General features: G+C 43.8%; 2 long non-coding RNA genes across 2 annotated transcripts in view; one reads left to right on the forward strand and one right to left on the reverse strand.

Annotated features, from left to right (window-relative positions):
- The window catches only part of LOC119166684 (uncharacterized), a 31,908-nt gene extending 23,962 nt beyond the window's left edge, over positions 1-7,946 (reverse strand). Inside the window, exons 1-2 of the long non-coding RNA XR_012888804.1 lie at positions 7,812-7,946; positions 3,788-3,851 (exon numbers count right to left, since the gene is read on the reverse strand). This is a non-coding gene — a long non-coding RNA (uncharacterized LOC119166684). The remainder of the gene's footprint in view (positions 1-3,787; positions 3,852-7,811) is intronic.
- Positions 875-24,955, forward strand: LOC119166685 (uncharacterized). Its single transcript, XR_005109123.2, has 2 exons — positions 875-1,009; positions 24,614-24,955. It is a non-coding gene; the product is annotated as an uncharacterized LOC119166685 (long non-coding RNA).
- The last annotated feature ends 1,394 nt before the right edge of the window (positions 24,956-26,349 follow it).

The raw sequence follows: 26,349 nt of genomic DNA on the forward strand, positions 1-26,349 counted from the left end.
ATGTTGGCTCGTCTGATTCCTCGTCAATGTACGTAAATGGTCGGTTGTTCATGATGCCATCAACTTCACTGACTAAAGTATGCATCTCATCTTCATTTAGTAAACGCCGACCTATCAGTTTTTGCAAAGATTGTTTGAACCTGCGTATTAGTCGTTTACAAAATTCACCCCGCAATTGTGCGTTTGAGGGAATAAATGTGCACTTGATACGATGCTTGGCGAGAAAAATTCTTGTTTGCTCAGGTTGTAACGTCGTCATTATGTTCAATTTTTGGTAGCTTTATTGAAAGCCTTCCCATTGTCGCTGTAGATGACTAGGGACATCCCTCTTCTTGCATTGAAGCGTCGAAAAGCTTGCAGAAAACTTTCAACTGAAGTGTCTCTAGCTGTTTCCAAGCGCACGGCCTTCATAACTGCGCATGTAAAGATCACCATTGTGATAGCAAATATATGGACACTCTCGGCTGAATCTCGCAGCTGGCATCAATATTGTGCACCGTATATGTATACGTATCTATATATATAAAAACGAAAGATAGAAACAAAATCCAGAAAAAATCTCCAGCGCGCAGAATCGACCGTGGGACCTTCGCGTAGAGAATGCGAGGCGTTAATCACTGAGCTACCGACGGGTACCCCCTTGATCATTCAAATGGCAAGCTATCTATATCTACCACTTGCCACTGCTGGCGCGCATTTAAGGGGGGGGGGGAACTATCGTGTTTTCAGCATTATCAGCAAGATGGCGCAATTCGTGCGCGACGGCTCACATCTCTCACGCGTACTTCGGTCCGCGGAGAGGAGGTTATTTGACAATCTCTCAAGCGCCCTTATCTCCCGGTAGGCAAGATTATACGTCTAGGCTGGTGTTTGGCTTGCACTGGAGCGATTCTGTTGAAACTTCGGGGCTCACAAAGTTCACTGCAATCGTCACACGGCCTCCGTTTGCGAAAGGGGGACGCTTTTCAGACGCAGCGAAGGAACAACGAAGAAGCTTATTCACGTAGTTGTGAGTACGTTTGGCGTGTCAATTGTGCATGAGAAATGCGGACACGTTTCGATCTGCTTGCCATTCTGTGCGTGACCTTCCTATTTGTTTCTATCGCGTTTATTGCTTCGCCTTTGCGGCAAAGCTGAGACTGTTTTATGTAAACCTTTATTATCTCTTCCTTCGTTTTGGCTGCTTGCATAGGGCCCGTGAAGTCTATTTCAACTATTTAAGAAGGTGCAGTCCTTGTTACTCGGTCAGCAGACAAGGTGTTTCTTGTCGCAGTGGTCTGTATTTCTACATTCTGCATATAATGCATGTTCTAATGATATCTTTTACATCCTGTCATCGTCTGATTATCCAAAACTTGGTTCTTAAACGGGCTAGTGTCTCGTAATCTGCCGTGAAAAGTTTCTTCGTGCGCATGACTAATCAGTACCCTTGTAAAATGATTTTTACGGGTATTACTATCAGATGCTTTCGTAGAATGTCGTACTTGTTTCTTGAAGTCGTCCTCTTAGACTCAGTATGCATTGTTCGCCTGTGAATATCTGACATCCCCTTATTCTTTCATGTGATCCGACTTTCTATATTTCTTGGGTAGGTTCCACATTTTCTTCTTGCCGAGAAATACGGTTCTTCTCGGCCTCGTTCTCTTCAGCTGTTAGAGGACCACATAGTGTCTCGCGTTGATTAATACAGTAAAAGTGAAACATCCAAGCTGATATCGTTTGCATGTTTGAGTAAGTACCAAACATCTCTATTTATTTTATTTATTTTATTTTATTTTATTATATTTGAAGTTTATTTCTTTCTGATACAGAAAGAGGAGTAAGAGCTAAAGGCCGTATTGCCTGACAGAGGCTCCTACTCCCATGCGCATTTGGCATGCGTGTACATGTTTGCATGCGATGCAAGTATACAAACAATAGAGCAACCAGAAAAATCAAAACATGTATGTACATAATTGTGACTGCAAATAAAGCATTACAGATAGCCATCATACATGAAAACTCTTCATGAAAACAAACATATCATGCACACACTCCAATAATATATACCTATAAGCATTAAATTGCGAACTTTCAAATTGTAGCACAAACTGTATTTCGATTCCTCGTTCTGCGCGTTGTTACGTCGTATATTCAACAAGTGTTTTAACTTCCCTTCTTTTTTCATTACTACCTGGCTCTTTGTGACCCGGATAGCTTTTGTTCAGTAACCACTCCGGTCCTTCGTACAGAGTTTCTGCTGATGAAAATTGTTCCCCGTTGACTCATCTTGCTAGAAGTTTCAACCGGATTTTCATTACTGCTTACGTATGCACATTGACTCTCGGCTGAATCGTTTTTTGCATTTCTTGTAGTCGATGTTCAATGAGCGCTGCACGCATTCCTTTTTTTCTTATCCAGGTTAACACAATTTTAGCATTCGCCGAAAATTCAGCAAGTCAGTTACTTGTTTCAGACTACTTCTGATGTAAATCCACATGTTCGCAGATACTGTTACTCCAAGAAGTTCTAATTTCGCTTGGATCATTGCTTCATTGGAGACACTTTACTTCTTGCGAAAATCAGCACTGTCTTTTTGACTCCGTTTTATTAGGACAACACCATGTAGGCTACACTCCCATATGCGGCAGGGCTTGCATCGGAGAAAATGTGCAATTCTCTGTTCAAATTTAGTTTCTTATTTGAAATATACTGCCCTCGTACATTTATATTTTTGGTTGATTTAGTTTTCTCCAGCCATTTCCTCCATACCTTCTCATCTTGCTCTGCTAGATGATTGTCTCAAGCAATTCCAGACTTTCAGAGCCTTTGTATCGCTATCTTTGCTTTTACAGTGACAGGTGTTACAAGTCCCAGTAAATCGAATATCTTGGCATTTTCTCAAAGCACTGCTAGCCTAATCAGCATTTCACTCACTTTTGGTGTTGCCCATTTTTCACAGCACAGCACAAAGTATCGTCATCCGTAGTCCATGTAATTCCGACAGCGTAGGTTTTACTTAGGTAGGAACGGCATCTTGAATCGCGGAAAAACGTTTCCTCATCTCTTCACTGTTCGATGTCCATTTCCTTAGGTTAATTCCTGCGCTGCGACAAATATCCGTTGCGTACCGGTATGAACTATTCGCTTGACTCTCTCGCGTTGCCTCAATCGTAAAATTATCGACCTATATCGAATTTCGATGTTTATCTTCCGTTCTGGGAAAGTTTTTCTGTTCTTGATTCGGAACTTCCTGCCAGCAAAATACTTCTCGGCGTTGTACCAAACGTCAAACTGGTTGTCCTCCATGCAACGAGGTTTTCTTTAGTTAAGTTGCAAAGCTCGTTTTTCCACCACCGAAAAAATGAAGGGCGTCTAGAGCTTCTTCGTGAATACGGATCTAAGGGAATGCCTTTTCCACGTCTGCCGTCATTAAAACTCAGTGTTTGCGAAAGTTCATTATTAATGCCAGTATGGCTGGATTCAAGTTTTCTCCAGCTTCTGGGTTTTCATTTAACGACATTCTTGGTTTCACTGATGACGAAGCATCAAACAATATCTCCACTTTTGTTGTCAGTCGATCTTCTCTAATGACTGCTTGATACGGTATGTAATATGAAACTTGCTCAGATTCATTCGACGTCACTAGCTCTGCCACTCCCGATGTAAAGTATTCTTTCATAACACTGTTCTTACGTCCTCTTGGCACCGAGTCTTTCTGAAGTCTTCTAGAAACTTGGATCAATATTCTAATTGCTAATTTCTTATTGTCTTTCATTCTCGCTACTTCTTTCTGTGGTAGTCTTACTTTGTATCTATCTCCATTCTTCTCCAACGTTTTTTCAAGTCTCCACTGTCTCTTCAAAAAGGCCCTGCGTTTGAAATAGTAAATCATTCGTGAGTACAGCGTAGTGTGTGTGTGTCTTTTCTAAAAGCTTGTCTTCTTTGCGCTGATAAATCAGTCTAAATAATAAAGAAGATTATTTGAAAGAAATTCACATGAATGCATTGATGAACTTAAAACCAGTAAGGAATCCAGTAGATGGTAACGGCTTACGCGAACATTACAAGACAGTGCAAGTGCACACTAACACATTGGAAGCGCTCGGAGTTGCAGTGCTTCCGTTCGCTACGATGTTTATGCCACTCTTAAAGTGTTGCACACCACAATAATTGTTCCTTGATTAGCAATTCTACGAGAAGAGAAGAGAAAGTACGAAAGAGAGCAGGAACTTCGGAAGGAGAAAACAACATCGGTACTAGTGAAGATCCACTAAAAGGATGGATAACATTTTGCAAGCACAGCTGAGGTTCAGAGATGCGCTAGAAAGGTTGAAGATGGGGAAGACAGACCTTGAAGAAAATGAACAAATAGATAAAAGTTAACAAGCAATACTTTCACATTTCAGAGCTCCGTCACAAAAAGATGTTGATTCTGAAATCTAACCAATCGCAGCACTGAAGACTGTTGGAGGTCACTAAAATACAACGACACAAAAAAAATGTTTCCTGAAGAAGTAAGGTGCTTTAGGTGCATGAGACCAAATCAAAACGTAAGAGTTTGTTAAACCGCGGTAGTTCGTAAACATTACAGAGCAAGACACGCAACTTTCATGTGCACGACCAAGGGCAGTGATTGGAAAGAAGCATATTGACAAAAGACGGGAACGAAACAACGGTTTAGATTTTAGCAAATTGTGCAACCTGCTAGCGTCTTCTGAACTGCAAGAAAAATGCCTTCGTACTCTATTGTAGACGGGCATAGCACGGACAGAAGGTGTAGGTAAAACAGAGTACGCCAGAATTTCATTCGACAGCAGAAGCAAAAGATTATTCATACGAACCACTCTATCAAGAAGAATTTGTTGCAAAGTACTTCTCAGCGAAAACCTGACAGTTCGATCATTTGGAGGTAAATAAAGTGAAAGTCTTATCAATGTTGTCGAAGTCACACTGAAGAAAAATCCGAATGGGGAATTACTAGTAAACGAAGCTATTGAGAGAGACATGATAATAAAGATGCGACTCCCTTGCACTAACCACAATTGAAAGTCCTATATAAAGAACACGGTAATAAAAAGAGCTGCTGACAACCATAAAAAGATGTAAATCACAGGAAACAAGCTTAATCCTATGACCTGATTTCTGCTGCAAGCCAATAACAGGACGTGTGAATAGAATAAATGAACAAATGATGCTAGTAAAAAGCATTCTAGGTTTGATTGTACTTAAACAGTGTGGTGTAGAGTCATACGCCAGAAAAGCGAAATAAGTCATGGTTCTTCACGCTACAGAAAGAACAGACCAGATAACGGGTGCCATCCAAAGATTTTGGGATCTTTGAAATACAGTAGTAACTAAAAGGAAGAACAGGCTGCATAAATTTGACCACCTTTTTGAATCAATTCAAAAGACGGTAGAGAGTACTGGAGATTGATAAAAAGTAAGACTACCACAGAGAGAAACAGCGAACATAAAATTCAAGTATCTAGAAGACTTCAGAAAGACTCGGCGCTGAAAGGAAGTAAGAACAGTGCTATGAAAGAATACTTTACATCGGGAGTGGGAGAGCTAGCGACGTCGGATGAACCTGAGCACGTTTCATACTACATGCTGCATCAAGCAGTCATTAGAGAAGACCGGCTGACAACAAAAGTGAAGATAGTGTTTGATCCTTCGTCATCAATGACACCAAGAATGTCGTTAAATGAAAACCTAAAAGCTGGAGAAAACTTTAATCTAGCCATACTGGCATTAGTAATGAACTTTCGCAAACACTGAGTTGTAATGACGGCAGACGTGGAAAAGGCATTCCCTTAGATCCGTATTCACGAAGAAGATCTAGACGCCCTTCAGTTTTTTTTTGTAGTGGAAAAACGAGCTTTGCGACTTAACTAAATAAAACCTCGATGCAAGGAGGACAACCAGGTTGACGTTTGGTACAACGCCAAGAAGTATTTTGGTGGCAGGAAAGTCTGAATCAAGAACAGAAAAGCTTTCCAAGAACGGAAGATAAACATCGATATTCAATATAGGTCAATAATTTTACGATTGAAGCAGCGCACGAGAGTCAAGCGAATAGTTTATACCGGTACGCAACGGATATTTGTCGCAGACCAGGAATGAACCTAAGGAAATGGACATCGAACAGTGAAGAGATGAGGAAACATTTTTCCAATATTCAAGATGCCGTTCCCACTTAAGTAAAACCTACGTTGTCGGAATTAATGGGATACGGATGACGATACGGATGACGATGACGAAACACCAAAAGTGAGTGAAAGGCTGATTAGGCTAGCAGTGCTTAAAGAAAGTGCCAAGATATTCGATTCATTGGATATCTAACACCTGTCACAGTAAGAGCAAAGATAGCGATACAAAGGCTCTGAAAGTCTTGAATTGCCTGAGACGATCATTTAGCAGAGCAAGATGAGAAGATACGGAGGAAATGGCTGGAGAAAACTAAATCAACCAAAAATTTAAAAGTACGACGGCACTACGTCTCAAATAAGAAACCACATTTAAACACAGAATCGCACGTTTTCTCCGATGCAAACCCTGCGGCATATGGAAGTATAGCCTACATGGCGCTGTCCTACGAAAACGGAGTCAAAAAGACAGTGTTGATTCTCGCAAAAAGTAAGGTATCTCGAATGAAGCATTGAGCCAAGCCAAATTAGAACTTCTATGAGCTACACTATCTGCGAAATTTTGGATTTACATCATAAGTAGCCTGAAACAAGAAACTGACCTGCTGAATTTTAGGACGAATGCTAAAATTGTGTTAACCTGCATGAGAAAAGAAGGAAGGCGTGCAGCACTCGTTGAACATCCCCTACAAGAAATAAAAAGAATTCAGCTGAGAGCCAATGTGCATACGTGAGCAGCAATGAAAATACGGCGGATCTTCGAACCAGAGGGGACAACGTGGAACAATTTTCATCAGCAGAAATTGGGTGCAAAGGACCGGAGTGGTTACAGAAGAAAGGCTATCCAAGTTGTAAATAGCCTGGTAGTAATGAAGAAAGAAGGGAAGTTGAAATACTTGTTGAATATGCGACGGAACAACGCGCAGAACGAGGAATTGAATTAGAAATGTTTTGCACTTACTCAAATATGTAAAGGATAACAGCTTGGATTTTTTGTTTCTACAGCAATTTTAAATGAAGAACGTCTGTGCTCCTCCGGGAGCTGAAGAGATCCGGGCCACGGAGAACCATATTTTTCGGCGAGAAGAAAATGTTCAACTTTTCAAAGAACTATAGAAAGTCGAAGCACATGAAAGAATAATGGACGTTAGATATTCACAGGCCAACAAATCATACTGAGTCTAAAAGGCCGACTTTAAGGATCAAGTATGACATTGAACGAAAAGCATCCGATTGCAATCCCTGTAGAAATCATTTTACAAAGATACTGATTAGTCATGTGCATGAAGAAACGTTTCATGGCGGATTGCGAGACACACTAGCCCGTTTAGGAAACAAGTTTTGATACTCAGAAGACGACAGGAAGTAAAAGATATCATCAGAAGAGGCATTATATGCCGAATGTATAATTCCATATCACCGCTACAAGTAACACCTCATCTGCCGACCAAGTAACGAGGACTGCATTTTTTCAAATGGTTGGAATAGACTTCACAGGCCCTATGAAAGCAGCCGAAATGAAGGAAGAGATGATAAAGGTTTACATAAAACAGTCTCAGCTTTGCCGCAAAGGCGAAGCAATAAACGCGATAGCAACAAATAGGAAGGTAACGCACAGAATGGCAAGCAGATCGAAACGTGTCCGCATTTCTCATGCACAATTGACACGCCAAACGTACTCACAACTACGTGAATAAGCTTCTTCGTTGTTACTTCGCTGCGTCTGAAAAGCGTCCCCCTTTCGCAAACGGAGGCCGTGTGACGATTGCAGTGAACTTTGTGAGCCCCGAAATTTCAACAGAATCGCTCCAGTGCAAGCCAAACACCAGCCTAGACGTATAATCTTGCCTACCGGGAGATAAGGGTGCTTGAGAGATTGTCAAATAACCTCCTCTCCGCGGACCGAAGTACGCGTGAGAGATGTGAGCCGTCGCGCACGAATTGCGCCATCTTGCTGATAATGTTGAAAACACAATAGCTCCTCCTCTCCCCCAATATGCGCGCCAGCAGCGGTAAGTGGTAGATATAGCTATGTTGTCGTTTGAATGATCAAGGAGGTGCCCTTCGGTAGCTCAGTAATTTACGTCTCGCATTTACTATGCCAAGGTCCCACGTTCGAATTCCGCGCGCTGGAGACTTCTTTCTGGATTTTTGTTTCTTCCTTTCGTTTTCGAATATATAGATACGTATACATATACGGTGCGTGATATTGACGCCACCTGCGAGATGCAGCTGAGAGTGTTTATATAATTTCAATCACAATAATACTCCTTACGTTCGCAGTTACGAAGGCCGTGCGCTTGGAAACAGCTGAAGACACTTCATTTGAAAGTTTTCTGCAAACTTTTCGACGCTTCATTGCAAGAAGAGAGATGTCCCTAGTCATCTACAGTGACAAAAGGAAGGCTTTAAATAAAGCTAACTAAGATTTGAACATAATCACGACGTTACAACGTCAGCAAACAAGAAATTTTCTCGCCAATCATCGTACCAGTGGACATTTATTCCCGAAAACGCACCATGGCGGAGCGGATTTTATGAACGGCTAATACGCATGTTGAAACAACCTTTGCCAAAAGTGATTGGTCATCGTTTACTAAATATTGATGAGATGCATTCTTCAGTCTGTGAAGTTGAAGGCATCATGAACATTTGACAATTTACGTACATTTACGAGGAATCGGACGAGCCCACTTCTTTCATGCCATAAGATTTGACTGGCGGGAAGTGAAAGATTAGAGCAGACGTAGAGGAAGAATGCGACCACAATCTTCAACAAGTGTGGAGACTGCACTAAGAAGTTACTAAAGTATAGTGGCAACGATGGAACTCTCTGTATATGAAAGCAATTAGGAGTGCATTATTGAAACCCGCAAAAGGAGTAATCCAGAGAAACTTAAATAAACGCGACATAGTTTTACTCTACGAAAGATATCCAAAGGCCATTTGGAAAATATGGTTAGTGAAGGAAGTTTTTTTCAGGGCGAGACCAACTCTCAAGAGTCTTTATTTTGAAGACTTCTTACTGGGAAGACTTCTTACACTGGATGGCTGCTTATAAGTACGCACCATTAAGACCCCGGTAATATGTGGAAACAGGAAGATAAATTAGAAGACGAGAAAGAATTCAAAGAAGAAGAAGACATATCATCATAATATTCGCTTTCAAATTATTTGAATAGGAAGCTCTAACCATAGTGCCTCTTCGGTTTGTTCGTCCACAACAAGCTGCAAGTGCATTAGTATATTACCGTGCTGCAGTTTATGTCATGTGAGGGACTTTTGAAGTACGACTGGGTCGCAAAGTTCTGTTTCTGAGGAGTGTTTATGTGACATTTCGGGATGTCAGCGGAGAGTGCCTTGTTTTTCTTGGTATTTGCATTGCAAGTATTTTATTGGGTCAAAAAGATTTGATAACGAAATTTCTCGTACTGTTTTTCGTCATGTTTCTCGTCAAATTTCTCGTCATGTTGCACTCATGACGCGATTCTCGGAAAGGACTTCCTTCAGGATTGTGGTGCTTCGGTCAACTGTGACACAGACGAAGTTACGCCGAATTGCGCACGTTTGTCTTTACTTACCGACACTTACACTTTCTCTTACTGCACTTAGCAAATTTTTGAAAATAACCTTCATTAGCCCCATTATATGCAGCATCGTTAAATCTGCTTCAAATTTTATTACTAGTGCGGTGTCCCTGACGTGCTAGTAAATACCTTCGCTTTTTAACCTTAAACCTGAAAAAGAAGGTGTGGGGTATGTTTTTCCTTTTGCTAAGAAACATCAAGGATTATTCATGCAAAAAGTCTTTTCATTGTCATCAGGCTGATTATTATGAATGTTTTTGAATATCGCGACACACAATGGGACATTCTATGTGTTTACGCTCGAAATATTGGCCAAAAGCGAGTTTTTTTAATGCGAAGCATTTGTTAGCCAACGTCCGCGACTTCGAGCGTATCCATCTGTCTGTCCGTCTATCTATCCATCCATTTATCTATCTTTCTATTTAGCCGCCCATGACTTTTAGCTCTTCCGTTCATTTCAATAATTGTGTCGATACCTAAATTGGTAGGAAATAACATTACGGTATTATGAGCTTGAGTGACTAGTCATAACATGAAAATCATGACACGTATGTCATGAATGTCATGACTTACCTTTCATGGTCTTGCGGCTCTCGCGATGGTTTTGTTCACATGACACGTTGCAAAACTGGTATGGTATGACATGACAGCATGGCGAACATGAACGTCGAAATCATGACATCATTTCATGTAAGCCGTGAGTCTTGACTCTACTATTCATGGTTCGCTCGTGAACGTTTCGTTAGTTTCACGTATACACAATTTGATATTACGGAGCGTGAATGGATGTCCAAGTATGTGACTGGTGCACACATTCTATTTCGATCAAGGATCAATCATGCATCACTCATGAGATGCGTATCATGTGATAACATGACTACATGCCACGCTCATGACGCGCTCAGGGCCGTTTCGTTAGCTTCACATATATCAAGTTCGGAATTACGTGATGTCAAAGGAGTACGAAGGTATATGACAAATGCAAGTAGGATAATCAGGATATGCGTACCATGTGAAACATGACTACATTTTATATTCGTAGCTTGCTCATGGTGGTTTGCTGGCTGCAATTATACCGCTAGCAGCATCAAGGTATCACGTGATATAAATAGACGACGAAGATAAATGACACGTCCAAACATGATTATCACGAACATGGAACTCATGTACGGCATACTTTACGTCCGCCTCGTGACGTTGTGCTGGTTTGAAAGTGACCTAATAGAGGTCCTCATTTTTGCTTCGCATTTTATCCATTCCCACTGTAGGTGGGATCTGCCGATTTCTCAATTTGTGACAGCATATGTGTACTGGTAGGAAGCTCTTATTGGTGGGGGACTTCAACTCTGTCCTGAATCAAAGTGATAGACCAAGCAGCTGCAACAATAAAGACAAAAGCAGTGTTGTTCCGGCACAGGTGATAATTGTATACGAATTACTAGATGTAGCGGAATGCCTGAATAGCTCCCAAGATGTGAAGTATATCTACATTCAAGGCACAAGTTATGCCCGATTGGACCGACTTTACTGTACTGCGGATGCGGTAGCACAATGTCGCATTTATTAAGTTGTAGCTGTTTCCTTTTCTGAGCACTGTGTTGGAAAATGCAATATTGGGCCAAAGAAAGAAAGGAATAGCTTTTCTTGAGAACAGTGGCTGTTCTTGAGAATGGCTGTTCTTGAGTACGTGGCGAGTCAAGTGGCGAGTCATTTAGCGACAATGTTATAAGAGAGATAATAATATTAACATGTAGCGTATGAACAAAATAAGAGAAAGCTTGAAGCTATTCAAACAACGAATAAAAATGAAAGAAATACAGAAATCTGGCATGTAATCTTATCAATCTAAAAGTAAAGACGAAGAGCCTAAACAGATACTTGATAAGCTAACGGCTCTTGAACATCGAGAACGTGGAGTTTATGCTGACGATTCGCGGAGTGTCTAACGAAGGATAGAGGTATTTGATGAAGAAGGCTAAAGCGGAGTGCTAGTGGGAGTCAGAGCAACATCGATGACTTTGGATGAACGGCCGACGAAGCGAGCACTCGATTTTGAAAACACTCATGCCAGCGAAACCCTATAGATGTCATTCAAGCCAGCGCTACCGAAGTTTCAGACAATGATAACATAGGACGGGTAGATGGTGGTAAAATAATTATTCGACCAAGGGATTTGGGCAGGTAAGGCCCAAGCTCCCCGCACTACCCCCACTGCGCTATGCGTTCATGAGGTCATGCAGTTGCATTACATAGGTGGCCCGGTCAGTGGCGGTGTTCTGCTTGACCAGATCCGTCGAGCGCAGCAGTCTCCCATTCCTCCCATGTGGTCAGTGGCTGCGGGCTCCGCGGGGGAGGGTTCGCCGGGCATTCGAGGAGGATAAGCGTAAGGGAAGCATGGGGGTGAGTGCATTGAGCACAGGATGGGGAGTTCTCCTGGGTAGATGGAGGAAAGAAATTTGGGGAAGGAAGTCTGTGTGTCCGGAGGCGACGCCGTAATATCTGGTGAAAATTGTCCAGGGATCGTTGGGGTGGAGAGTAAAGCTGGCGTTCCGCGCCGTACGCTTCAGTCATCTCGCTGAAGAAATGCATGCGCTTCCTGGAAAGCCCGGCTCGGAGTCCTCCACCGCTTGGTTGATGAGACCTTGGGCATGGTCATTGGCAGCTTTGTTGCCGGGATTTCAAGAATGAGCAGGCACCCAGATCAGCCCTACATGGCGGAGAGGATGTTTGGGGGGCGAGCTGAGCATGCCGAAAGCGCTCTCATGGATTCGGCCTCACGTAAAACTTAGGATTGTGGTTTTTGAGTCGAAAAGGACGTACCGGGCATCTCTGCAAGTGAGGGCAAGTGCGATTGCCGCTTCTTCCGAGGATTCTGGGTTGGATGCAGGAATTAGGCGGACATTTGCGATGGGCTGGAGTGTGCGATCAACGACTGCAGCTGCCGCGTCAGCACCCGTGAAAGCTGCATACACCCATACGGCATACTCATCGGAACCGTGTGGAGAGCTATGATGATCTGTGTGTGTATGTGTGGTGGAACTGATAGAAGTGAGAGGTCGGCTGCTGGTATGTAAATGCTGAGGGTGTCAAGTATGTGGCGTCCATTAAAAGTCTTAGGCCCGTATTCACAAACGCTCCTTCACTAAAGGGCTCCCCTCGACTTGACGAAGTCAAGGTGGAGCGTGCTCCTCCACTCAAGGGGCCGCTGCGTTTCATGAACGCTCCTCCACACTTCCTTCGCCAAGGGAGGCCTTGGAAATGCTCCCTTCACTTGAGTGAACTGCATTCGCCGAGAAAAGCGCCTGATAACGGAAGTATTCGCAATTGTGGTTAAGAATTGCCCATCCATATACATTAGGAGAACGCCTTTTCTAGTTATTCTTTTTCCTAAATTAACATTACAGCAAAATACGTGCATTTAGAGTGGTAGTGTTGTTTCCCTAAGCCTTGTGCTGATAGAGTTAGCGAAACCCTCCTTCAAGTCTGGCAACAGTCAAACCCAGGCAGCTGAACGAACAGCTGATGGCATTTCGTCTGCTGCTGAACGTGTCTACCTGCTTAGTTTATTTTGTCTTGTATGCGTCTATCAATTGCAGTTTATATTTGCGGTAGTGTTTGCGTGTGTGTCGTTTGAGAGCCTACTTTCGCCGGGTTGACTAACGAACTACGTGAGCGATGACAGGAAGCGCAATAGATGGTTTGTAGCTTTGTTTACTTTCGCTTTACTGAGAGCCTTCTGATCACTAATGTAGCCACCGAATGTATAACGCGGTGGAATGAGTATTTTTTACTATATATCACAGTATGTTGGCGTGCTTTTAGCATTCACCACCGCATTATGTATAAGGATTACTCGTACGTAAATTCGTTCTCGCTACGGGAGTACGTGCACAGTTCCTAATGTCAGGGGCCTGTGCAATGTTTATTTTTCTCATTTACTGCGAATTTCACCGTGGCGCTTTCGTAGTTGTTCCTCTGCGTATAATAGGAAATTTGAAAGACATTGTTCGCAACTAATATTCAAGGTTATACCAGGGTAGCGTTAAAAACTAGGCATGTTATACTCGTGGCTGAGCGTTCGATTTAGACTGCTACGCAAGTTAAGGAAAGCGATCATGTGGCTTTCTTTCACTATTGGCGAAAAATACATTTTAAAGTTGTTTTCTTCATTTAGTAACATATATAGTCGGTTAACAGGGACTGGTGTGTGTGTGTGTGTGTGTGTGTGTCAAATTTAACATTTTAAACTTCCAAGGAATAAGTTATTGTTTTTGCATTGTTTTTCTATTTGCCCTGCATTTGTGGATGCGTCTAATTTGACAGATTCGCATAGAAGTAACCTTTAAATTTGTGTAGCTTCCGTCTCCAAGTTCACACAGCGGCATCGTCTTAAATTTTTTTTCCCGTCTCTTTCATCTGCATGCTCAGAAGCACAACCGTTAGTGCATGAATGACCTTCGCACTAATGTTTTGGATTTTATTTGCAATATAACTACTGGAAATACCTGTTAAAAACAATCGCGGTGTCTGTGCTGCATTCCAAAGCCCCGGCACAACATAAATGTTAGGGGATGTTTTTTTTTTTTGAAATCATAAAATTGAAGCCGCGTCTGACTTTTGGTGCTGTTCTGTTTTAACAACTATCCTTTGGGTTCTCTCAACCTTCGAGAAAGTGTCGTCAAGAGCAGCGTATAATATTCTGCTGATTTATTGAAGACCAGTGCAACAAAGCGGTGAAAAATGCTCAAGAGTATTGCAGTCATCGCGAATACATCTGGTCAGAACCCTGTAAATAAAATATCCGCTATTGCTGCATCATTAGCAAATCTACCAGTTAGAACCCCGCCATCGCAGTTCCGTGGAAGAGGAGTGGTGCTGCTTTATATAAAACAAGTTTAATTTTCCTAGAACTGCTTTCCTGTAGAATCGGAGAAGTGGTTTTTGCAGTCCTGTCTCATCATGAAAAGACAAGCACGACGATAATTATGTGTTGATATATGAACAAAACAGAAGCTGTGAATGACAGATGGACCTTTATTACATGTGGCTGATGAGGAGCAACGTGGCAAACATAAGAATGCAAATGAAAAGTGTTCATCAATCAAACATATGCAACCTACACACTGTAAAGATAAAGTACAAGCTCGGAGGACATCATAAATAAGATTAAGGAAGCAGACACCATAGCGCGCCTAATGCAGTGTAGCTGCACGCATTCACTGCTGTTTTTGTGCTTTTGTATACAGTCGTGCAAACTCTGCATTGCATTGATAATACGGCAGGTTCTAGGAGGCCTTTTCTCTGTGTTCTTCTGTCGGCAGCTGGTCCCCTGCACAAAAGAGGCAAGAAATAATATTAGAAAAAAGTAATAGCTTGGATACAAAAATCGCATTTTTCTTTAATTCTAGCTGTGCAGACATTCATTAGTTTGTCTCGCATTCAAGAACAGACTTGGTTGAAGTACTGAGCTTTGACTATTTTGACACATGTTTGGCTCAGGCACTTGGGCAGCTGACCAGGCATATGGGTTTACAATTTCAATATCTAATTGCCATAGCCAGCATTTCTTCTTCGGGGGGTAAGAATGGGGTTAAATTAAAAAAAAACAATCTCATTATGTATCTGCTGTATTTATATTTTATATGTTTGCGTTTTCATACGACACTCGACGCACTTTTGCGTACATGCAGGTTTCACAGAGCATGATCATCTGCTTGATCCCCTAAATGTGTACTTGGTTGTTCATTGGTATTGTGAGCTGCATAGACACTGTATAAAGAAGCTATGATTCACGCGTAGTAGCTACAGCAGCACACTCATTGCGCCCAATGTATTGTGTTGTGCTTTTCTTAAACTGTCTTTAATAGTAATCTGACCGAAGCAGGAAAATAAATAAAAAAAACACAGGAGAACTTACCTTCTCATTGGTACAGATGGTCGTCTAACGGAGGTGTGCTTCGTCGTAAATTTCGGCTAGGGCAGCGAAGGTTCACCGGAGAGGAAGCCACTCTAAAGTACGGTGAACCCAGCGCCTCAAAAGTTTGCTCTGCCGCTTGCTTGTCAAGCTTTCGCACCACGCTTGAACTGATGCGGTGTGCGAGCTTCATCAAAACACTTCAAAGCACTGGAATCCGCTGTAAGTCATGGAGCACTCGCACGAAGAGTATACGCACACCCGAAGGCAGGTAATGCACTGGCTCATGCACGGAACGCAACACATCACGGCACTGGTGAGTGCTCCTTTTGACACCACGCCCGCTTGTCCCGGCACCACAGTAGCCGTTGCTGAACCGTTCGAAGACAGCTCCGTAGCAAACGCGCACCTTCATTGTCGAAAGAACGCGGTGGTGGCAGCCTACTTGATTGAGAAACGCCGTCAAAGTGAGACGGGCTCCGCCATGGACGCGATGCTGGCGCAAATATTTCACTCGAGGGACGGTTGAAGGTAGCTCGATCGCTTCCTTGACAATCTCGAGGAAACGCTCAAGATTTTTTCAAGTGAAGGAAGCGTTTCAAGTGAAGGGCGGTTTGTGAATGGGAAAACGCCATTTAAGGAGCGTTTCGAGTGAAGGGTCGAGTAGAGGAGCGTTTGTGAATACGGGCCTTAGACCTCCCCCCCCGCCCCCTCATGCGTCCTAATAGAGATCATCCCCACAAAACTCGGTGCACCTCCAATATTTGCAGCCAATATCTACCACGCCCCACGCCAGGCCATCATGTCCACTCACAATGTTTAATGCAGAGAATTTACCGCATCACCGTCCCGTACGCAACACACACTTGGAAGGGACCATTACATTATCGCCATACAAATACCTTACACACCCCACAGACCTCGACTACTTACGCAGAATGAATGAATGAATGAAACCTTTCTAAAACCAAGGAGGTTACGCCCAGCGAGTATAACGTAGCAACCTTTTCCTGCCAGATAGTGCTCAATGTACATGCCAGTGGCTGCTAATGTGAAATGAGAGACAGGAGGATTCAGCTTTAAATTTTTTAGGCTTGCGCTTCGTATCTGCTTCCCCGCTTTAACCACCTCGAATTCATTCATGGTATATACTAGTTCACTGTATTCATGGCCCTGCGGCTCAACGCTCGCTAAACCTTTCTAAAACTAAGGAGGTTACACCCAGTGAGTATATTTTAGCAACGCTTTCTTTTCAGATAGTGCTCAATGTACATGCCAATGGCTGCTAATGGGGATCGCAGCGTGCGCGTTGACTAAAAGCCGAATGCTCCTGTCTCTCATTCCCCATTAGCAGCCATTGACATGTACAATGAGCACTATTTTTTATTGTTAAACAACGCACAGAAGAAATCTCTCACCGGCACCACCTTGGAGGTCAAATGTTATACCTATTTCGGGTATGTGCCATTGGTGGTTACGTACTACGAGGGACGCACAAGTCACGCCATAAGGAGCTTCGCTCCTAAAAACTTGATAGTATCCCACGGAGCATACGGAATTACGGGATGCTCCATTGTGACAATATACACAAGATGCGATGGGTGCTCGAGTGTTGCGGCGCCAATCATAGAGGTGGAGCCATTATAGAGATTGATCTCGAAAAAGCTTTCTATCGTGCCTGCCAGAACCTTTTGTTTGCAATTCTTCACCATGTCAACGTTGGTTCTGTAATCAGAGATGGGGTAGCTAAGACATACCGGAATTGCATGACACGACTGGTATTCAACAAGTCGCTAAGGAAAAAAACTGGTTTAAAGTATTCTGTCCGTCAAGGCTGCCCGCTGAGTCCCCTAATCAGTTTATTTATATAATTGTTCTGCATAGCAAAACACAAAACAGCCCATTTCTTGTCTTAGGTTACAAGAAACGGAAGTTAAAATTCTGGCGTTTGCCAACAATGTGGCTGTTTGTTGTACCGATCAAGATAGTGTTACCATTAGTATCACTGTAGTTAAAAGCTTGGCAACGCAGCTAGCAGTCTAGTAAACTTGGGAAAGTGTCTGAGCTTCTGGCATGCAGTGTGGTCGGCCAGACAAGACAATTTCGGCAAGGTTAAGTGGGAGAACACACCTGCGAAGTACCTTGGTGTGCCATTGGAATATTTGAAAAAGTTAACGAGAGCTACTGGCGAGAACAAGCGAAAAAAATCTAGACGAAAGCCAGTATAAGCAGTGGTAATTATGTGAAAGTGTTTTCGAGGGCGACTATTTGCAATCTCTTCTTTGCCTCAAAACTTTCGTATGTGATTCTTCATAAGTAGTGCACGAGTCCGAACGATATGTCTAGTGCTGACACAGCTAAGGAAAGCGTAGCATCCTCGCCGTAGCGTTTGGTCATGCGTGCATGATCAGCTGTGAAAGAAAGAGGGGGGGGGGGCAGCGCACCACCTGCTGCGACTCAACTCAGGTTTCTTGTTGTCCCTAGTATTGAGACGCGATCTCTTGATTGCTCAACAGCGTACACAGCAAGAAAACGCGTCCCGTCTTCGGCAGCGTGCGTTTTACGTTCATTCCTTTAATTAAAACAGCCAACGTAGCTAACACACTCACAAAATGCACCACGAACGACACCGAATCCTCACGGAGAAGCCACAACTCCAGAGAAAAACTTTTCGGCCAAATCTGGTTACAGTCTGGCAACACTCACCCTAAAGTCTGTTAAATAGCAATACAATGCTGTAAACCAAAAAAGAAAAAAGAACGGGTGTTTCCGAGCTTCACTAAAATTAGGTCGCCTTCATGTGCGCGCATCTCTGATTTTTAGGGTGGTGACAACTATGATCGTGGTTGCTTACGACTGGTTAAAACGGCCACCATACTTGACGGGCCGCCATGTTGGTGCTGAGCGGTCGCTCATTTACATTGAAGTCAGCGTAGGTTTCCACGAGAAGGGGGTAGTTTCCATTATGCAGCATGTTCTGAAGGCTTAAGGGTTGTATTCTGAAGTTAGCCGTGGTTCCGGTGAAGAGGAGGGACATGTTAGTGACTCGAGTTTGTATAAAATACTGTTGAAACAGTTTCTCCCACCTAGTAGACCCACCGCATTGGCGGAGTGAGGATATTTAGGGAGCCTATATTTGCGTGTGGGGAGCACCTCGATATCAATGTGAACGGACCTCAATGTCTGCGCGGCATTCCCGAAGCAAATTCACCTTATCACCGCAGACACCTCAAAGGCCCTCTAGTGCAAGGCTCGAAAGCGTGCCCTCAATATGATGGTACCCATATTAACAGGGAAGGCAGATCAAAAACTGGGCCGCTCGCGATGTTCTCTGTACACCGCATAACTCCGCTAGCCTGTTTTTTATACCAGAGTTATTAATTTTGTTCGTAGTATAATTTACTGCAGCAAGTTCAGTTCCTGCGAACGAATCTGTACAGTGGACTGCTTAAAAACCTTACAAGCTGTAAGCATTTCCCGAAAGTAGTAGGGCACTCAATCATATTACACCAACCCCCCCTTCACAAGCCTGTGTATTAGGCTATACGAAAGGCAAAGGGGAGCAACAAGAGACAAACCAAGTTTTTGCAGGTGATATTGTATTGCAAACTGCATTCAAACAGCATCTAGCCTTAATTTCATCAAACCATTCCGCCTCCTTTGCACGAAGCTTCTGTCCTTGCTGTGGGCCTACAATAATGCAAGAAGACGAAAAGTCATACATGGCGCCAACCACGTATACGGAGTCCATACTCATTTTCTCTACAAACACTAAATAAAAACTGAGTTTACGATATCAAATCATCCGTGTGGCTAGTTATGAAACAAAAGGATGATATAAATAACGTTGCAGCACACAGGGTGTATCTGAGGCATGGGCAACAACCGACTTGCTTAGTGCATATGTACTGCACCGTTCAGGACTGACAGACACGAGAGAAGAACGGATGGACACGAACAGTTTTTCTGTCGCACTCTATGTTAAAGAGAATTTTTTTGCAATTAATGAGCGAGTTTCGGTGTGGTTGCATGGGTCATTGAAGGGAAGAACAAATGATCCATGGCAAGCCGCACAAAATTTAGTTGTGTTGCAACCGTGCAAGGCTAGACTACAACAGTCTACAGAGAACGCGTTCGTCGGCTCGTCTGTCTACCTCTCCAAATGCTCTTCCTCAGCGACTGTGGTGAAATCGCAGGAACGCGAACATCTGCCAGCAAAGTAAGACGTGAACGCGAGCATCTGTAGGTGGTTTATGGGCCTGGGGTTTTCGCGATGAACGTGGCGACGGCTTCGGAAATCGATAAAGCACATATAGCGAATGCATGCAGGAACACACATTGAACTAGTCATATCATTCGATCAGTGAACTGTGCTTCGACTACGCGGATGAACAAGCATACTCAACCAGCTTTTGCTCGCATAGCCAGGTGCAACCGAACGAAGCATAATTCATTGATATACTATGCACGTGTCATGTATACTTCCTCAAACTTCTTTTTGTTGAATGGCTGTCAGCCATTTCACAGAATGAGCTGAGCACCTTGGCATTTACACTTCAAAGTTCTTGTAGGTGCGCTTAGCGCGATTTTGGTGTCGTAGCGCAAGCTACGTCTACGGTGTAGTCAAACACAGTTCATACCACACCTTCCACCCCCGCGCCAACATGCAGCTGCTGCAAAGCGACGGGGGAGAAATGCCTGGCCGCAGGAAACAACATGGCGCTTGTTGCCATGGCAACCAGGGTGGGCAACAATATTTTTTAAGGGGCGGCGGTAAGTAGTGGGTTAAAGCATGGAGGAAGGAGGAAGGAAAAAGTTGTTCCTTCCTCCATGGGGGAGGAATTGACGTCATATTCGTGAAGCCGCCACATGGATGGATGGATTGGTGTGGCTGAACCCTTTAGATCCGGCGGTGGCCAACGCCACCTAGCCGTGATAATTAGTGAAATAACAACTACATGTATCTTCTTTTCCCTTTATATAGTGAAGTTGAGGACTGGCATACTTTCCAGTGAATGACTTAATTTTCTCTCGCACCTTGACTTTATCCACCAATCAGATAACCTCCTTCTAGTTATTCTAGCCGCTTTAAGTCTATTTTCCCTCCCTGTCCCTAAACTTCTGTGCTTTGAGAAAACTGCGCACCAATATTATGAACTATAGAGTGAAGCTCTTCACAGAACATTATCAAAATTTTGGCAGTTTCTTCCTCCTATCCGTTTGCACTGCATACCGTGTGCAGCCAGATATGTATTGGTTCCCACTACTCTCGTCCTGGCCTCAAACAGTAGACAACCACCCCGAGTAATATCATAGATCCTTTCCTTGGAAATTTCCTGCTTAAAAGCTCGATAGATCTCTAGCGCGGACTTCTTGGTCATGCGGATGCTAATGTTGACGACGTACGATGAATGGCGCCCACCCACAGTGGGAGATGGGCCAAGATCCCGGTGGCAGGATACTGATATGGAATTTAAATGAAAGAAAGCTATTCTGAAAATTTAGTTTAGAGATATTCATGCCGATTCTCCACATGTCAGTTTTTGTTTCCTTCACCTTCTTCTTAAGCGATAGTTCTTTTTGTTTTGGCCACCTGCTGTTTTCTATGTGTTTACCCGTCAATGTTTGGTTCACTTCCTCCATTTTGTATCCCCATCCCTAATGTACAAGTAGCTCAATACCTTCGTAGCCCAACGGTTCTCCCCCAGTTCTCTCAATCGCTTCTCAAATTTTACCTTGCTGCTAGCTTCCCTGCCCTCAAATGATGTCCATCCCATATCACTTTGTACTCGCTTATTTGGTGTATTGCCGCGAGATCCTAGAGCAAGCCTACCTAATTCACGTTGTTTAATTTCTAATCTAGCTTGAACTTCTTATCTCATGCTCAAGATCGCGTTGCCGAGTGTCAGACCAGGAACCATGACCCCTTTCTATATTCCTCTCACAACATCATACCTATTGTATTTCCACAGTGCCCTATTTTTTCCACTGCTGCATTCCTGTTACCTATAGTCGTTACGTATATTTCGGGTTCCCTTATATACTCGCTCCCATTGCTCATCCATACGCCCAGATATTTGTATTCATTCGTTATCTCCAGCGTGACCTCCTGTATTCTGAGCTCACTACCTTCATTATCATTAAAAATTATGACTGCTGATTTTTTCTTACTGAATATGATATCTAACCTATCTCCTCCCTCAAGACCGCAGATGTACATCAATCTCTGCAAATCTTTCTTGTTGTCTGCCATTAGCACTATATCATCTGCGTACATCAATGTTGGTAGTGCCTGTTCAATGAGTTTTCCTTGTTTGACGAAACAGAGGCTGAAGCCAAGTCCACTTTCCTCTAATTTGGCCTATAATCCTTGTAGGCACATCATGATAATAAGGGTGACAGAGGACACCCCTGCCTAAGCCCCTGTTTTACCTTTGTGGGCTTGTATACCTGTTTTCCCCTTTTATAACTACCTCGCTACTTTTATGAATATCCTTTAAAAGTTTAGTGACTCCTTCTTCCACAGCTAGCGTGTCCAGTATTCCCCACAAGTTCTCTTGAACCACGCAATCGTACGCTCCCTTAATATCCAAAAATGGTAGCCCCAGGGGCCTGTGTTGCTTTTCTGCTATTTCGATGTACTGCGTCAGTGAGAACATATTGTCTTCCAACCTCCTGTGTCTCCGAAACCCTTTCTGCAGTTCCCCAGGCACACCCTCATCCTTTATCCATGCCTAGAGTCTTTCCTTTATAATCCGCAGCGCCAGCCTGTAGACAACTGATGTCAGCGTTATGGGACTGTAGTTGTTTATGACAGTTTTGTCCCTCTTTTCTTTATAGATCATGCTTATCCTGCTGAGTTTCTAGTCATCAGGGACTTCTTCATCGATTATTGTTTTGCCCACCGCTCCTCTCAAAGTCTGTTTAGACTCAGGAGCCAAACTCTTCATCAGCATATTTGGAATGCCATCTGGGCCTGTTGATGTACTTCTGGGAACCCTCTTCTCAGCCTTTTCCCACTCTTGTTGTGAAAATGGAGTCATTGCGCTACTTGATCCCTCCTTGTCTTTTATGGTGCATAAGGCACTTCTTTGTTGAAAATTTTCTCTCAAATATCCACACTACTTCCTAGTGGAGAAGCAGATAAGCACTTCGCGATTTCCGGCGAGCAGCCGCTGCAGCGGCCTTGGAAGCGGTGTTCTCTGCCAGCAGCGAATCAATCGACGAGTGGTTCTTCTTTTGCGCGTTTTTATTCTTTAGAAAAGATGTGGGATGCCCAGCTGTAGCGTATACTCGGTGCGATTTGCGTGCACCGCCAGATTCACATTTTGACACTTTTCATGTATTTTCGCTTTACTGTTGATAGAATTTGCATGCCAAGCTCTCAGCTGTATGCTCCATTGGTTCTTACTCATTGTGTCAACTGAGAACAAACGCGAAATATTGTTTTTAGTGTTGTAGGCATCGTGTCACGTTTTTGAAGTTGTGTCACGGAAGGACAATAAAGTTTTCTTGTTACCGGACAAAGTGTGTATGCATTGTACGGTGTGCGCTTGCTGCGTGTTAGTTGTGTGCGCACTGGAAATACACTGGTTACGGGCACGATCACGTATACAATACAGCTGTGTCTTCTTACCGACGTGAAGTAGGTCAAGAACTAGGCTTGCGTTGCACGGAATAGCTAACAAGCAAGCTCTCAAAATCGTGCGTTGCCACACTGACACTATATACGAGCAAAGAACTGCTCATCAGCCCGTAGATCAGACAATCTGGCTAAGAGAGAAAAACAAAAAGGTCTTGCAGCGAGCAGAATGCGTAAGTCACTGCCGGGTGAGTTCAAATACGGTGATGCAGGGGCTGAATGATTTTCATTACGACACGCACCGGCGCTTTCTGCGCCGTTGCACGAAAACCCCCCACGAAGTAGTTCGCCACGCCACGCTCTGGCCTGCCGCGCACAAACAGTCGAGGAAAAATGTACTTGAAACATTTTACTGCATGCAAACCATAACATACGCGTCAAACTAACGCCGGGACTTTAGAAGGGAAACAGCGCTGAGAGAACGCCACGGAGGTTCTGCTGTTTTGTTTGCCCCATACCGGTTTGTTTGCCCATATATTTGACGTCCCTTCCGCCACACTACTCGCAGTTCATTGGGATACAATAGAGCCTTTCCTTAGTTTTTTCTTCCTCCAACGGTCAAAGGCTGACACCACAATAAAACACGAAGACGCGCGCACACGAAGGCTCCCAAACTAAAATTGCATGGTGCTTCCGCCTACCTCTGGCTTTGCAATCTAGAAAGCGTGCGTTTCTTCAAGAAACTCTTAAATTGTGCCCATATCTCACACTGCCGAAGTTCATTGAAACAACTAAAGTAGCACCGTTCATGTCAAAGTGCATGTTCCTTCCCTCCCCTGTGCTAGTTAGCCTTGGTAGTGCAAGTGCCATGTTGTTTGTTCTCAGTCACGTGTGTTTCATTTCGCTTCTACAACACCACCGGCCTAACCACCCCTGTGCGCCAGGAGAGGGTGTGCCTCTGCACTGCCGGATTCGACTCTCCTCGAAGCGGAGGACAGAGTCGAGTCCGGCCGTGACCTGTGTCACTAGCTTTCTGCTAGACGTCTTAGCGGCGCTGCTGCAGCTCCTGATAAAGGGCGCAGAGGTGAGGGAGCGTGGGTTTCGCTTCTATAATTTTTTATAATCTTTAACGAAGCACCTACTCGTAGATTTGCTCGCGCAGAACGTCAAATAAACCTTTTATGCTCTCGCTAAAGACCAAAAACAATCGTCTTTTTGTGACATTTGCCAGTGAAGCAGGTGGATACGCTGCATATTTTTTATAGTTCTCACCAATAGTGAAATAATGACGTCAACATTAGTGATAATTACGTCGTGACATTACGTCACCAGAATCGGTGACATCACAATAACGCCATATGACTACGAAACTTCACATTGCATCGTCGTCATTTGAATGCAGGTGAGCCCTTCGCGGAGGCCCTGTCAAAGAAGGCGAGGTGCAGAAGCGAATCAAGTGTTTGACGAGGACTTGTGGTGGTGTAGGGGTCCGAGCTGGACGCCGAGGGCAGCCTGCAAAAAATGACTATGCCTGACTCCGATGAGGGGTCACGATAACATGAAAATTTGTTGCATGCCTGGGGCATGCCTACAGAGAAAACATTCATGTGACGAGTGACGTGAAAGACAGAGAAAGTTTCGGAAATAAAGGTGACTGCGCTTGAGAAGGCGGACGCATGATACGTAGCATAGCGCTCTCACCAAGCTCGCCTGATCAGCCCTGCAGGCATAAGTTTTCGTGGTAGTCATGTTCTTCTGTCTGCTTTTTCAATATTGTAGAATAATAATAATTGTTAACGTGAAGCACTACCATATTATTATGGGAGATGCTGTACGGTAGGGCTCCGGAAAACTTCGACCATTCCGGGTTATTTCACCTACGCATAAAGCACCCGAATTTCAAGTGTTTTCGCCTACATCAAATTTAGCGAACTTAGTGGCCATGCTGTGTCGCTCGAAACGTTTATTCCGCAGTTTCTTTTGTCTTGATTTTGGCAAATGTCGGCTTTCAAATCGTTGTTCCCGCACATAAGAACATTGCGTTGGAAATGATTTGAATGTTGGCGGATTGGGCTGATTGGTATTTCATGATCAGATACGCATTAGAGTTATACAGCGAGCTGAGGAGGTGGCGACCAGACACGGCCTGATGGTCGTTCCTCTGTGAAGTTTTTTTTAACCTAAATAACGTTGTTTTTCTCTTTATTTCTAGCGGCGAGGCAAAGGTATGGGATGAGGATAGAAGAGACGCACGCAAGCGCTAAATTTTAACTGAGCTTTATTGTGAAACGAAAGAATTATAATGTGGCCAACAGAACGAGTAAAAAGAGAGACGTAACCAAATTCGAACTTCTCACTTTTAGAAATGAAAAAAAGTAGCAGAATACCCACGTAGGAAATGATCAGTGGCGCGAAGCGTCCGTTGGTTCATCCACCCGTCCGTGCTTTCGTTTGAGTGTCTGTCCGTGTTTCCGTCCATGCATCCGTCCGTACTTATATCCGTACTGTGCGTCCGTGCTTCCATCCGTCCGTGCTTCCACTCATCCATGCTTCTGTTCGTCCATCCCTCCATCAGTCCATCCATCCGTCTGTCAGCCTGCCTGTCTGTTCACCTGTCCGTCCACCTGTCTGTTAGTTTGATTTTCCGTCGATCCATGCGTCTGCCTGTCTGTACATCTGTCTGTCTGTCCATGCATCCACCCGTCTGCGCATCCATCCATTCGTATACACACAACGCCATTCACGGAGCATTTCATAAACTAGAGGTCACTACATACTACCAGCACTACTACTGCTAATACTACTACTACTATAAAGGAGATCATGATCTACAGCCTAAGGAAGGAGCTTCACCACCACTCTAAGCCAAAACGGAGCAACGAAGGTATATGGGGTCGCTCCTTTCAGGGAGCAATTGCATTGCCACTCCCAATACTCCCCTAAAAGGAGTAACTGCAGAGGAACGAACCGTTGCTCTCCTTTCAGTTCCTCCTTCGGGGGATGAACAGTTACTCCCTCCAGTTGCTTCCTGCGGGCCAACAGTTACTCCCAACAGTTGCTCCCCGAAGACCAACCATTACTCCGACCAGTTGCTCCCCTGGTCGGAGTAATGGTTGTTCTTTACCGTTCCTCCCGCGT

This window comes from Rhipicephalus microplus, unplaced genomic scaffold (genome assembly GCF_043290135.1).
Source record: "Rhipicephalus microplus isolate Deutch F79 unplaced genomic scaffold, USDA_Rmic scaffold_16, whole genome shotgun sequence".
Taxonomy (NCBI): domain Eukaryota; kingdom Metazoa; phylum Arthropoda; class Arachnida; order Ixodida; family Ixodidae; genus Rhipicephalus; species Rhipicephalus microplus.